Genomic DNA, 12,897 nt, shown 5'->3' with positions numbered 1-12,897 from the left:
AACCACTCGAGGGTTTTTTTTTTTTTTTTTTCACAAAAAGCAAAATCTTAGTTTTATCTGACCAAGCAAACAGTTCCCATTAAAGTCCCAACAAAGTTGAGAAAACTTCACACTTTTACATTTGTGACATGTGGACAGATGTTCTAATAGTGGCAACGGAGACCCGGTGACCCTATGATGCCACTCTTTAAGCCTATCGCTCATGTCATGTTTTACCCCAGGGAAACAGAAAGCCATGGATAAAAATTATTTGGCTGTATTTGTTCAAAAAGGACTATTAGGGATAAGCTTACCTACAATTATGCACATTTTCAAAGGTTGGGCCCTATAACCATCTTCAAGGAGAAGTTATGGTCCTGAAATCATTATTACTTTACTAGATATATATATATATATATATATATATATTATATATATATATATATATTATATTATATATCTATATATATATAATATATATATATATATTATATATATATTATAATATATATATATCACTGTTTTTGATTAACTTCCTTTCAGATTCTTTAAACAAAGCTCCGGGCTCCAGGTAAGCTCCTGCCTGCTCATAAATAAATTTTTTAAATCTTTCTTGGAAAAAAGATGCGTTCACAGAACCGCGGTTGAAAGGTGCTACACAACTGGCTGCCATTAAGAGAAACCCTTTTTCAGTAAAATCCTAATTTCCATCTTGCTTTGTTCTTTTTTCTGCAACTGAGATGTTTTTCACCCATTTCCTGGTCTATAGACACAATCTCAAGAAGAAAGCACGTTGTTTCTGCTGCTGTATTAATGTGGCCTAAATTTGGCTAAACATTCATGCAGGTTTTCACCAGCCGGGCCTCCACCTACCCATTAAAATTCCAGGCTATGATCTGGAAACGCCCCAACTACAAAAAAAAAGGTTCTTTGCTGCCATTTGAGAGTACTTAAGTATGACAAAGTGATGAATGGCAATAAAAACATTTCATCATAAGTATTTCCCAGCTATCAGATATATATATTTGACTTCTGGTACAAAGTGGTGTATAATAAACCCTACAATTGAGTCATAGTTAACAACTTGCGGATGGAGACTGAATAGAAGAGAGAAGACAAAACAGAAAAGTGACAAACTATGATACCACATTTCATACCTTTAACTGGTCATAATAATTAGTAAAGATGCACTGAGAAGTCTGCTGGGGACTGGAAACTGCTAAATGATGAAATAATGAGAGACGACTATTAAGAAAACATTTTATTACTTGGTTTAAAGTCAGAAGTTTACACGCATTTCCTAAGTGTTTTAGTATTCGCCATTAAACTGTATAACTAGGGTCAGAGATTTAGTTTCCTTCCACAAGCTTTACACCATAATCTGCCCCCCGCCCTCTTGTATGCAACATTAATATTCAAAATAAAATGGTAAAACTAAGGCATTGCTTCTTTCAGCACAGCGTGTCTCTACCTGCACCAGTATTATATGTGTTTGTATGATAGAGAGAGGGGACTTGCTCCAAAGTTTGCCTCATGGAGTTAAAATGTTGAGCTTCATGATATTTTTGCTTCAACCTTGGCAGGAGCAACGAGAATACTTCAACACCGCTGTCAAATTATTTTTATAAGTTGGATATTGCTTATTTGCGCTGCTCTTTGGTCAGAGGATTTGGACACACTTGCATACAACAGAGGAACGTGGCTCCGTCAGGCATCTGGATATTGTATCCAACATTTAAATAGACGTGTTGAGGGCCACACTTATCTTCCTGATATATTTGCTGATTTCTTTTCCCTTTCCCATGGTGTCACACAGGGACGCTTTGGCATCTAAAATTCGTCTTGTGACAGAAAAGTGCTATATAAATAAACTTGCCTTGCCTTAAAATACTGTCACGGGGATGCCTGCAATTAATACAAATGTTGTGAATTGACCAATCAGAGGCTTACTAAACAAGATGTCCTCGTTTTAACTTTTCCACACTGCCTAAAATCACAGTAATATATGAAATCTTTTGAATAAAAAAAAGTAGAAAAACAATTCTCTGGAAAACAACAGCTAGAAAAGCCCTGTTTAAACTGTATGAAACAGAAAAAACAGAGATGAGAAATCTACGCACAATCTCAGGAAATTTGTGATTAAACTAGAAAGTAGGTCAAGACTGTTTTTTTTATGCGCTAACACCTCTAGTGGGGTAACATGAAATATTCATGTCTTTATTTTATGACATGCTCCCAGCAGAGCTGCATGCGTGCACAGAAACACGTCTAACTCGTTAACTTCCCCTGTTCTCTGCCCCCTCGTCTATCCAGTAACCCCATGAGAAAGCTCCATTAATGTACCACCGACAGAGCTGGGCCTCGGGTTTTATGCTTCTGTGGGTGTGTTTTTTTTTTTTTTTCTGTAAAAAGGAGAGCAGCCCAACCGTGTCGGGACACATACGGTCCCAGATCACTGCTGGTTCTGAACGCAAGCCAGACATTCCTCGGTCCCTAAGCGAGGTCGCCTTGGCAGCTGGTTGGTTGCGGATGTCGACAGGGGTGCCCATTTTTTTGTTTGTTTGCAGTTTTTGTTGCTGAGTGAGAGTGTTTTAGATACAATTGTGCCGACTGAAACTGAAAAAGTTTGCAATGAGAACTTGTCGCTCCAGACCCGACGAGAAAGGTCTCTGTTTATGGTTTCTACTGGAGAGTTCTGACTGGTTCATGCTAACAGGGTGCTTTAAACTGGCTGCTTGTGGAAAGTGATTACTCCCGACCGTTACATTGTGGGCAAGTTGTGACAATTACAAGTTACCAGCATTTTAAACCTTCATGACAAAGACGTCAGCAAATGTTGGCACACAGTTGACTCTAAATACAAGCTTTGTTTGGCATTCAATTTCCCAGACTAATGTCCATTCTGACAGGGTTGGATCTTCAAGAAGCGCTGAAGGAAATAGCTGGATTTTAGTAGCTGACAAGTAATAATTACCTTGAATAAAAGTATTAGGAGAGCTTTGGAATAGTAAATTGAAGGCCTGTAAAACCAAAACAATGAGCTGAAAATTTCCGCAAACCATGCACATGAGGGGAACTGTGCCAGGTAACGTTTTTCTTACGCTGACCAATTTCATGTACGGGTACACCACAATAAACGATCTAAATCAGCAGTTTGCTTAAAAAGGGGAGCCTAGTATAATTAACAGATTCAATCACAAATAGGTATGTATCGGTTTGCATACATTTCTGCATGGAGGAGATCAGCCTCTGGTTCTGTTGAGGTTTCTTTAATTAGCAGTTTTCAGCTCATCCGCATTGTTGGCTCTGGTGTCTCTCCTGTTCCTCTTGAGAAGACTCCACAGACTCTACGGGATGTGCCTTGAGATGACATGCTTCATGAATTGGCGCTATATAATAGAATGTGGGTCAGGTGAGTCAGCTGGCCAATCAAGTGCAGTAACACCATTAAAGCAGATATTGGTAGTTTTGGCAAAGTGGGTGGAAGGTGAGTCCTGCTAGGCTACGTTCACACTGCAGGTCTTGATGCTCAGTTCCGATTTTTTGCTGAAATCGGATTTTTTTGAGGTGGTCGTTCATATTATTATTAAATGCGACCGCTGTCATACTGCATGCGCGGATAACAGAAAGTGACGTTACAGAGCAGCACACGGTTTGCAGAAGAAATGGTGAACGTAATTGTTTCTAGAAGTGTTAAGTAAAGTTTGTTTAAAAAAAAAAACTTGAAAAGGAAAAAAAAAAATGCGGATACCAGCCGGCATCTCTCCTTGTTGTTATTAGAAAGCTGCTGAGCAATGAGAGCCGACAATATTAAGACCAAATCACAGCAAGACTAAGTGAGGTAAAAAGAAAGCAGCACAGCTATTACTGGTCTTTTATGGAGCGCTAGCTGCTGCTACTGTGTGGGGATGTGTACCAAGAGGCAGGAGAGTGACGTTAAAGACGGATAAATGCGACATGACTTTTCAGACTGTGGATGCTTTGAAAAAATATCCGATACGTATCGGAATTAGTACCACATATGGAAGTGGCACAAATCTGATTTTTTTGGGGGGGAGTGAAAAGATCGGAATCGGTGCGAAAAAGACAGATATGGGTCGCATTTCCCTGCAGTGTGAGCGTTGCCCTGGGCAATAAAATCTGCTCTAACATTTCCTGGTGGACACCTGCACTGAATTTGATGAAACACGGTGGACCAACCCCAGCGGATGACATGACAGCTCGAGTAATCACCGGAAGGTAAACTTCATAGCACATCTGGAATAAATCGGACTCTGTGCCTCCTGACAGCGGGAGCTTGTTTTCCAAATGAAATGCCAAATGCACTTTCATCTAAAAAGAGGACTCTGGACCACTGACCATCAGTCCAATCCTTCTTCCAGTCCAGGGAAGATGCTTCTGACATTGTCCCTGGTTTAGGGGGGCTTAACACGATGTTACAGTTGTGGCCCATCTCCCTGGTTACATAATGCGTGTGAGATCTTTTATCCGTTCCTTGTACACCTTTTTCCTACCGCACTTTTCTTCTCCCACTCAACCTTTCATCAATACTCTGGGATACAACACTGTGAACAGTCAGCATTTCTTAGCAGTGATCACTTGTGGCTTAATCTCCTTGTGGAGAGTATCAGTAACAGCCTGCAGTCAATTCAGCCGTCATGTCAGCATCGACACGTCTGTAGCAAAAATTGTTCTTGTTTGCACAGGTGATATTCAAGTTTTCTGTTAAGGTTAAGATCATTTTTTTAGTTTTTGGTAGCCATAAGCCTTAATCTTTAAGACTTCACAGAAATAAGCTCTTGAAATATTTAATTCTGTGTGTAACGAGTCTATTCAAGAAGTATATGAGACATTAAATGACTATATTTTCATTAATTAAGACGCAGTTATACCACAGCATGTGCAAAACAACAAAGAAAGTGCAAACCTTTCTAACACATGAACACCAAAAATGTCTAACTAACGCCACCTTGCAGTGAAAGCAATCAGAAACCGCGTGAGGCGCCACGACAACACACGCCAGGAACCATTTAAACTGCCGGCCATCTGCTCCCTGATGTGTGCGTGCACGTTCTCAAAAGATTATGATGACAGGGATTTGATTCCTCTCATCGAAACAGATTAATCTGGGAACATAAAGTGGATCGTATCGTTAATATTCCCCCCCCCCCCACTCCCCCTCACACACAAACACACACATCTGCAGCAGTGAAAACAACAACACATGTCAGCTGTGATCTTCAGCTGCTGTGGCGTGGTTGTAGAAACCTCTAAAACCAACAACAGGAAATCAGATAAGAGACAAAGTTACATCATTTCAGCAAATAGAGCAGATATCCATTCCAGTGCATGGCTAGAGTCGAATGACAGGCAGAAACACAACGGCAAGCAGGTCTGTTCACTTATGTCAACTCAGATGAATAAGGAAATGTATACGCGACTTTCCTTCTAATCTTTGAAAATGAAATAGCAGAGCATTAAATCAACATTTTGATAGGAACCTGGCCATGCTGAAGCCTTAAAGTGAAGTGAAAATGCTCCTGCCAAAAAGAAAAAAAAAAAAGAAAAATGAAGTTGATATGCTCTCAGCAGCTGTCCTGTAGGATCAAAGCTGTCTTTATTAGTCTTAATTACATTACTTTTGCTTGGAAACCTTGTGCTTTTCCTGCCTGTGCTCGACAGTTCAAGTAATCAAATAATAAAACATTTAGAACTCATTTTCTATTCCATGATATTGGTCTGTTTACGTTTTCTACCACGTTCGCTTCATCATAATTCTCAAACTGTGTCACAAATGGTTTTTTTTTGTCCTGCAAATTCTCTGCACTGATTTTATTTCCTGAGTTTCTGTAGGAGTCGCTGCTGCCGATGCAGGTGACGCTAAAACTGTTGCACGTATTACTTTTATTAACTTTCCTGGAACGAAGCCAGTCCGACACGTCTCTGCTTGCGTCTTCAACGAAAGTTGTGTGACTTTAGGTAACATCAGCCCTAAATCACTCCCACACATTTGAGTCTTCATGATGAACATTGTTTGCTATAACTCAGGCAGCAGGGTATAATTTAATGCAGCATAAAACAGGTTGGAGTTTTAACTCTGCAGAGCTCAACCTATAAAACAGCAGAAGGAAGCTCATTTAACACGAAGTCAGGGTTTCTACAGGATTTTCACTGTATGACTACATTAAGTTTAAATAAGGTGTCAAAGTATTACCGTTTGCACAAAAATACAACTATAACATGAATTGCTTGGTTTAATTTAAAACAAAAGAAAGTTATTTCCTCAGCCGCAAATTCATTACAGTTATAACAATCACAACATTCACAAAATCAGCTAAAACTGTAACTATATTTAGGAATAAAAACCAAATTTAGCAGTAGTTTCAAAGTAAACATGCTTACATGTTTGTTTATTTGCAGACTATTAACTCCTCTTCGTGTTTCTGAAAGTCCAAATTAGTCTTTCCCTCGAATGACAGACTGTCATGTGTCAGTCAGCTGAGTGGCAGTGTGCAGCAACAGCTGGGGAAGGGGGAATCCAAAAAAACTCCATACTTTTAGAGTTTTCCATCATTTCTTGCCCATTTTATAAATATAAACACAAAGGGTCACCATTCTTTTACGGCAGATATTTCTTCTATGGATGGATGGTGGACCCAGACGACTTTTCAAACGATGACAAAGACAAAGGCTGCGAACAGAAATATATTTTCCCACTGTATTTTCTTTTTACCCAGACCTGTGCAGACCAGGAACAACTCGTCTGAGGTGGATTTTCAACTTTTCCAGACTGTATAGAAACCCTGCAACGTTCACGATGAGACAGACGAGGTTCGACAAAATACATTTCATCCTCTCTCCCACAAAAAAAATGCTTCGCCGTCTACCTGGAAGAACACACTGACCTGGATTTTCACTATCTCGCATACTTAAGCTGGTCTAACAAAGAAAATAAAAACGGATGAAGGCAGCTGCAAGCTCCAAATGAGAGCGCCGAAACACAAAAGACAAATAAGTCCTCAGACAAGGACACACATTCCAGCTATGTCCTAAAAGGCAAACGGTCTGAGGGCAGATCAGGCCTGTAATTTCAGACACGGTCTCCCCAGTTATATAAGCACAGGGCTGCTCCTTCAAGCCTCCAACGTGACAGTGTTAGAAAGTGGAGAAGGGCCGGCCTGAAAAACCTGCCAATGCTATCGATCTTCCACCATTAAACTTCAGGGTGTGCGTCAAAGAAAGCGATTGCAGACTGCAGCTGCTACGTCTCGGTACTCTGCAGTAACCCTTTTGCAGGGACAATGCACTTGTTCACCTCCACAGAACACACGGGGGCTAATGCAGACTTATGGAAACCTTTAAAAACATCTGAGTTAATCAGTGCAGGGAGACGACTAAGAATCATTACTGGATTGTTTTATCCATCACGGTGCAACACAGGACAAGCAACCACACCCACTCACAAAAGGTGAATTAGAGAAATTAACCTTTAACATTCATGTTGGAGTACCCAGAGAGAATCCACGCATTCACATAGAGAACATGCAGACAGATTCCCGTGTCGGGATTTGCACCCAGAACCCTCTTGCTACAGTGCAACAGTCCCAACAACTGCTCCACCATACATCACACCACAAACTTTCCTATCAATCTGATTTATTCTCTTCCTGTTAAAAACACTGGAAGTTTGTCCTTGGATCTATTTGTGGATATTGTATAAAAGTTTTTACATAGTGGCCGACGACCAGGAATAATTACAACATTAGAGACTAAAAAGCTAGTTTCACTTGTTATGAACTAATACATTTCTGCCAGTGGACCAGTGACAGTGTGCTCCTCAGCAAGACCTTGTTTGCAGATATCTTGTAATAGTGTTGAAAGTAGGCATGGGCTGGTACGTCATTCTCCCAGTGTGAGAATCCTGACTAAAATACCACAGAGCCACTGTACTTTGATACCAAACAGGCGGTATTTCAAAAATTATACTTTTATTCAAAACTGAAACATATTAATTACTTATTAAAACCCTAATTTTAAAGTTGGAATAATGTAGTCCATTACATTTATTCAATAGTTTTTGAGTGTTTGCGTTTGACAAAGATGTATCCATTGATTATCTTATTATGTAGAATAAACTTATGTTAAAATTAGTAGTGTTTTTCTAGAAAACGTCTTTTTTTACACAGAAAATTCTATCTTGTTGTGTCACCAGTCGGTTTATATAACATCTTAGCCTTCTGAGTCGTAATCGACTCATTTCCCCCCGAGTGCCTAAAGATTTTCAGCCTAATCAAAGATTATGTCCCTAATCTTTATCTCTACCAAACACAAAAATGTTGATCAGAGCACACGCTGTCCATTGATGCATTTATAGACAGTTCTTAGTTTATGTTGTCTCATAAAAGGCAAAAAAAAGGATATTTTAAAAATATCACTAATAAAAGGCAAACAAAGGAAAATAGGCTGAATCTGGCTGCTTGATTGGTGCGTCTCTCAGTAGCGGCTTTTTAATAGGGGGCGCTCGGGTTTCCCCCCCATCACAATTTGTATAAATAAATAAATGAACTTAAATAAATAAACTTAATTGAATTACTTGTTACCAATTGAAGCAATCCATTTAAGTTGGAGCTGCATTCTCTTTTTAGAGTGCAGATTAATTTAAAACGGCAGACGAAGGAACTTAGACTAGACCGACAACACGCAAGTGACTGTGGACCGATTCATGTTCAAGAAGAGTTTATTGTTGTGTGATAATCTCCGACCTCTAGTGCGAAAATGTTTATCATCAGCTGCCACTGGTGCCTCTCCTGAAGACTGGGGCAAATATTCCAGCAGTGTAGCTGATGGTGACTATGGTTTGTTAGTAACAACTCAAATAAGACCAGAACCAAAAGACAACAGGAAACGCTTGAGGCAAACCATGCAGAAAATACCAGAACTCAAATAAAACTTCTGCAGATTCTAAAAAAATACAAGAACACACAATAAAACACACATAAAAATCATATACTCTGCAGGAACAAAACCAGCAACAAACCACAACAGAACAGCCCGACGATTTGATCAGTAAGTAATTACAACACGTTGTGTGCGCACATTTCAGTCGCAAGGTAGGTAAACTACAGCAAAACTTGCCAAAAACAGAGTATTTCCGCTTTTTGATGCTGAAGGAATGCCTCTTCTCCTGGAAGTTCAACAACCTGAAGTTCCCAGAGGGAAACCCAGATGCCTGAGCTTGGCTCAGAGAGGAGACGTGGCGGCTTTAAAGAGACCCTCTGCAGAGACTCTAACTACCAAATCTTCTATCAAACGTGAACTTCCGAACTCAAAAGAGAAAGTGGGAAAACATAATGAACGACACTTTTGACATTTCCTTCACATGTGGGGGGCTCTCAGCAGAGCCCCATTGAAGTGCCATAAATTATCCGCTTGTGATCTCTGGAAAGCACGTGGGGCAGGCTTTCTTTGAAAACCGCGGAACAGGTGCTAAAAGGGAATCACTAAACCACTTCCCTGGACAAAGAATAAGCAGAAACACAAGCTTCAGATGGAAAAAGCGAGGAAATAGAATGAGTCGGGGAGGAAAAAAGAGGAAAAATAAAAGCAGGACGAACGGAGAAGCTTAAAATAGAAACAGCATGTGGAGGAACACGTCAAATTCAATTTCATCTAAATTTAATCTGGTGCTCATGATGGCTTTTACCCTCCCGGTCTCAGTTATGGTAAATCCCAGCCGCTGAAGACGAACACGGAGAGGCTTTCCACACAAAATAACAAAAAAACACAGTAATACCTCGGTTTAGCCTCCGCACGTGAAAATCTTCTTCTTGTGTAACAGTAAAACCAACTGAGAGAGCCTCGTAAAAGACCTCAAGAAAAATGTCATGATGTGTAAGTCATTCGAACCAGTAGCTTACATATACAACATTTAAAGATCATTTTCTGTGAACACTTCGTTGCCCTAAATGATCTTGTTCAGTAAGCAGTGAGAAGAGATATATAAGGATTGATAAACAGAAGAAGAAAAACAGTTCATCATTTCACAAACCCATAAAAAACCATTAATAAACTTTACTGCTCGTTTAGATTGAACAAACTGAGCAATGTCGGGCTGTTAATTCCAGTAAACTTGTCACAGGCCTGTCCACTTAAAGACTCTCTCTCTTTTTCTTCATAGTAGGTACACCTGGTCTGGCGTTCTGTTAACTGTGACATCATCCAGAGAAGACGGCTCACCCGCTACTACCATCTAATGTAGAACAGATTACTAGATCAATGTGTGCTTCTGTGCTTTTTTGTCTCTCTTGTTGTGTCTCTGCTCTGTCTTCTGTAACCCCAGTCGGTCGAGGCAGATGACCGTTCATACTGAGCCCGGTTCTGCCGGAGGTTTTCCTTCCCGTTAATGGGGAGTTTTTCTTCCCACTGTCGCTTCATGCTTGCTCAGTATGAGGGATTGCTGCAAAGCCATGGACAATGCAGACGACTCTCCCTGTGGCTCTACGCTTCTCCAGGAGTGAATGCTGCTTGTCGGGACTTTGATGCAATCAACTGGTTCCCTTATATAGGACATTTTTGACCAATCTGTATAATCTGACCCAATCTGTATAATATGATTGAACTTGATTTTGTAAAGTGCCTTGAGATGACATGTTTCATGATTTGGCGCTATATAAATAAAATTGAATTGAATTGAATTGAACGATGCAGCGAGTAAAATGCCTCGCAAAAGTATTCACATCTTTGAATTTTTGTCACTTCAAACTTTCATGTGATAAACAGACCAACACAAAGTAGTGCGCGGTTGTTAAGTGAAGCGGTAAATGGACTAGTCTAGTCAAGCTGACCACTGACCAGACACATTCACCCAATTCACACTCACAAGCACAGATACGCAGCTTGCAACTAGGTGCCTTGCTTTAGGGCACATCTGCACGTGACAACAAGAAACTGCAATAAAAGTTTCTGACGCAAGACAACTACTCTACTCACCAATCCACCGTAGCCCAAGGAAAATTATACATTTCCACTTGAAATTTATGTGAAGATGGTAAAGCTAAACACACTGTAAAACACACCCAGAAAAAAAATAAAACTCTTAACAGGCTGAAAAAAGACTTGAGACTGGTGCAGAGGTTCGCCTTCTAGTAAAAACCTTAACAAACTTTAACATACAACCAGAGCGCCGACTGGACGGTTTAGATCAGGAGTCAGCAACCTTTCCAACCCCAAGAGCCATTTTTACCTTCGGTCCAGTTCAACAAAGTTTGTTTAGAGCCACAAAAGCAACATAATTCTTCCTAGTTTTCATTATACCTAAGACCACAAGTTTATTTAGATTTTTAAATGAAAGAACAATTTTACTTTTGTTTTCACATTCAACACATTTTCTCCAATGGGATGTTTATCTCTATCTACAACGACATCAAAGAGGCATGTAGTTTGCAACTTTTTGACAAGAATAAATTATCTTTTTGGGAATGTCATGTATATAATGCAGGAAAATACCTAAGAAAAGTTGCTAAAGCTAGCATTTTTAATGACATTTTCATTTTAAAACATTGAATTCAATTATTTGGCATGTTTAGCCAAAGTTATTAAGAGCCACACGAGCCGCTGTCTCTTGAGCTGCAGGTTGCAACCACTGGAGTAGATTAAATCATGTAAATGCCTTAGAATGGCCTAGTCAAAGCCTAAATCTAAACCCAATTAAACATCAGTGCCAAAAACTATTTTCACAGATGCTTTCCATCCAGTCTGACCGATCTAGATGTGACAGAGATCACAACACGCCCGGTGGTGGTTTTGCTCAGTGGGGGCAAAAAAGCAAGTCCATAAAAAACTGATTTTCCTTTGTTTGTAAAAGAAACAATAATAATTATAATTTTCCCTTCCCTTCAGAATTATACACAACTTTGTGTTGGTCTATCACAGAAGAAATCCCACAAAAACACATTTACATTTGTGGTTGACAAAATTCAAAGAAGTTCAAGAGGCGTGAATACTATTGCAAGAGCCTGAAATCTTTTCCCTTAAATTCTCCAACAGCCGTGTTACATTAATTGATTTTGCACTGCTGTTGAACATGTACTGAATAACTTTCCACACTGCTTAGTGGATTTAAAAAAAACAAAACAATGAAAAGCTCCAGTATTTAGGTGTAGCCTTTGATTTTTAAAGGTAAAGAAGCTGGCAGAGTTTAGGCAGTCCCTCCTGATCTATGCTGGTCGAGCTTAAAATAAAACCATCCATCTGAGCAATTGCAACATGTAATCTGCAACCAACACCAGAGCCATAAAACGACAATAAAAACAAACAGAGAAAGGATGGATGGAAAAAAAGAAAGGGGAGGAACCACAGCTAATGACGTGCGGCTTTTTCTGCAAAATGGGAAATGTGCAGAAAAAGGCATAATGCCGCGTCCAGCTGGTGGCACATAAGTTATTGTTGTGTCTGAATATTAGAAAAGCTGCCCTAAGAGGCCAGAGGTCTTTATGTGAGCGCCGTAGGGAGATCAGTTTGGCTCGTGTTCAAAGCCACACGGTGCAGAAGCAACACACAAAGCAGTGTGTGACCAAGAAAACAACACAACAACAACAGCAACAACGAACAGAAACACTGCGCTGCAGTCGTAAATGATGACGGCACCTGACCGTCAAATGGTCGACGCAACAGTTAGTATAGTTGTGGAAAAAAAAAAGGTCTGGACCAAAGGCAATTTATAGCAGTAGAGGGAAATATTTTAAAAAAAGTATTCATTCACCGATCCAATGCATTGAGTCCAGGTCATCCAATCTTACCTGACTCCGCCAGATAGATTTGCTCCGCATATCCATCTGGAAACCTTCCGTTGAAGTAATTTTGGGAAGGGGCGAAAATACTGGTTAGCTGATTGGCCTATGTTGGTGATAGACGGGCCAA

This window comes from Fundulus heteroclitus, chromosome 5 (genome assembly GCF_011125445.2).
Source record: "Fundulus heteroclitus isolate FHET01 chromosome 5, MU-UCD_Fhet_4.1, whole genome shotgun sequence".
In the NCBI taxonomy this organism is placed as follows: domain Eukaryota; kingdom Metazoa; phylum Chordata; class Actinopteri; order Cyprinodontiformes; family Fundulidae; genus Fundulus; species Fundulus heteroclitus.
This window is presented reverse-complemented; position numbering follows the sequence as displayed.